The 3078-nt window shown below is 41.2% G+C and overlaps 1 protein-coding gene across 1 annotated transcript in view; it reads left to right on the forward strand.

Annotated features, from left to right (window-relative positions):
• The window catches only part of TCF24 (transcription factor 24), a 9243-nt gene that overhangs the window by 3772 nt on the left and 2393 nt on the right, over positions 1 to 3078 (forward strand). The gene's annotated exons all lie outside the window — the stretch shown is intronic.

Consider the following 3078-nt stretch of genomic DNA (forward strand, 5'->3'; position numbering starts at 1 on the left):
CATGTTGACCAGGATGGTCTCGATCTCTTGATCTCATGATCCACCCGCCTTGGCCTCCCAAAGTGCTGGGATTACAGGCTTGAGCCACCGTGCCCGGCCGATTTAGAGCAATTCTTAACACAGTGGGACCTGGATAGCACATAAGAGGACCACCAGGAGAACATTCAGTAGTATTTTGATTTTATTTGTTTTAAAATATATTTAGTTCACATAATTCTCTAATTACATTTGAGATTTGAGCATGAGATTTTTATGCTTATGAAAATGGGGCAGGGGTTTAAAAGGTTTCAAAGCACTGGTATATAATGTAGCCAAAAATTCTGCACTTAAAGTTGATACCTGTCCTACACTATTCACTATGTGTATTAGTCTGCTCAGGCTGCCATAATAAAATAGCACAGACTGGTTGTTTTAAACAACAGAAATTGATTTTCTCAAAGTCTGGAGACTGAAAAATCCAAAATCAAGGTGCAGGGTTTAGTTTGTGTCAAGGGCTTTCTTGCTGGCTTGTAGATGGCCCACTTCTGTCTGTGTTCTCACTTGGCCTCTTGTTGGTACCTGTACAAGAGGGAGGAGAGAGAAAGAGAGAGATCTTCCTTTTCTTATTTTATTTTGTTTTTTGAGACAGAGTCTTGCTCTGTCACCAGGCTGGAGTGCAATGCCACGATCTCGGCTCACCGCAACCTCCACCTCCCAGGTTCAAGCAATTCCTCTACCTCAGCCTCCCAGTATCTGGGACTACAGGCACACACCACCACACTTGACTAATTTTTTGTATTTCAGTAGAGATGGGGTTTCACCATGTTGGCCAGGAGGGTCTCAATTTCCTGACCTCATGATCCACTCGCCTTGACCTCCCAAAGTGTTGGAATTACAGGCATAAGCCACCACACCTGGCCTGATCTTTCTCTTCGTAAATGGATGTTAGTCCCTCATGACCTAATCTAACCCTTTTTATCTCCAAAGGCCTTGTCTCTGAATTCCATCACCTTGGAGGTTAGAGCTTCAATATGTGCATTTTTGGGTATACAAACATTCAGTCTGTAACACTACAGCACTGGGGTCTTCAGTATAATGAAAGACTTTAACCTGATATAACAATGACAGATCAGATATATCAGATAAACCTCATTCCAGTTTCTAAAACATATTAGTTTGGCTGAGCATGGTGGCTCACACCTGTAATCCCAGCACTTTGGGAGGCTGAGGCAGGTGGATCACTTGAGGTCAGGAGTTCCAGACCAGCCTGGCCAACATGGCAAGACCTGGCTACTAAAAATACAAAAATTAGCCAGGCCTAGTGGGACACATCTGTAATCCCAGCTACTCAGGAGGCTGAGGCTGGAGAATCCCATGAACCCAGGAGGTGGAGGTTACAGTGAACTGAGATCACGCCACCAGACTCTGGCCTGGGCAACACAGCAAGATGCCATGTCAAAAAATAAAATAAAAAAATAAAAAACACATTAGTTTATCAGCCTTTGGCAAAGATCCCAAGAACAGGACCACTGACAATGATACACCTAGAATGTACAGGAATGCATACGTATTATATTTAAAAATTGAGGCCAGGCATGGTGGCTCACACCTGTAATCCCAGCACTTGGGAGGCTGAGGCATGAGGATCACTTGAGCCCAGGAGTTCAAGACCACCCTGGCAAACATAGTGAGCCTCTGTCTCCACAAAAAAAAAAATAATAATAATAAAAGTTTTTAACTAGCCAGGTGTGGTGGCACAAACCTGTAGTCTCAACTCAGGAAGGTGAGGCAGGAAGATTGCATGAGCCCAGCAGGTTTAGGCTGCAGTGAGCCATGATCACACCACTACTCTCCAGCCTGCACAACAGAATGAGACCCTGTCTCATTAAAAAAAAAAAAAAAAAAAAAAAAAAAAAAAAAAAAAAAAAAAAAAAAAAAAAATTAGGACTTTGGTTGGTTGCCACAGAACAAAACAGATAGTATCATATGCCCACATATTCTTTTTGGCTATGTTTTACATTTGGAATCCCAGTTTAGGTGAAAATAACTGTGCTCACAAGTACAATGAGAGTTTATATTATTCCACCCAAGATCTATTCTACTTACATTCTTTAACTGTTACATAAGTAATAGTCCATTCTAACTTAATTGGTCTGGATGTGACTTGGCCATCAGTATGTATTTAAAGCTTTCTGAGTGAATCTAATATGCAACTTAGATTGTGAACCCAGATCTCTTAATGTTCTTTGGGCATGTTAATACTTGTACCTCTACTTGAGCACTGTGTATTATCTACTAGGCATTTAAAAACATTTTATGGTGCTCTGTAACCACCAGTCAGCCTGTGTGTGTTCTCTGATGAAGATAGGTAGCCTGTTAGTAAAGCAATACTTGCTTCCTGGAGAGTATGGGACCAGATTGCTGACCTTTGGGAGTTGCATTTTTTTTAGTCCATCTTTGTTTTAAAAAAAAAAAAAAAGTGGTATTCTAAGGATCTTAGAACTTAACTGATTATATGACACCTGCCTCCCTCCCAAGAGTTTTATTCTGAAAGTACTACTCATGTCATATGATTTTTCATCATTATGTCTATCTAGCAATAAATTATATTGTTTGAGAGATTGTCCATCATAAAGATGAATTTTTAAAAATCACAATCAGTAATTCAAATGTGATGATTACCAAAAGGTTAGAGCTAGATGATGTCAATACATACGGACGTTTAATCAGGATGTTCTCTTAGTATAATACCAAATATTCTAATATTTATGACTTTTAGATATTGCTTTTAGCTAGATAAGATGCATAGATGGGGCTGGGCATGGTGGCTTATGCCTGTAATCCCAGCACTTTGGGAGGCCCAGGTGGGTGGATCATGAGGTCACGAATTCAAGACCAGCCTGGCCAACATGGTGAAATCTTGTGTCTAATAAAAATACAAAAATTAGCCAGGTGTGGTGGCACGCACCTGTAATCCCAGCTACTCGGGAGGCTAAGGCAGGAGAATCGCTTGAACCCAGGAGGCAGACGTTGCAGTGAACCAAGATCGTGCCACTGCACTCCAGCCTTGGTGACAGAGTGAGACTCCGTCTCCCAAAA

This window comes from Cebus imitator, unplaced genomic scaffold, assembly GCF_001604975.1.
Source record: "Cebus imitator isolate Cc_AM_T3 unplaced genomic scaffold, Cebus_imitator-1.0 Scaffold407, whole genome shotgun sequence".
NCBI classification, from domain to species: domain Eukaryota; kingdom Metazoa; phylum Chordata; class Mammalia; order Primates; family Cebidae; genus Cebus; species Cebus imitator.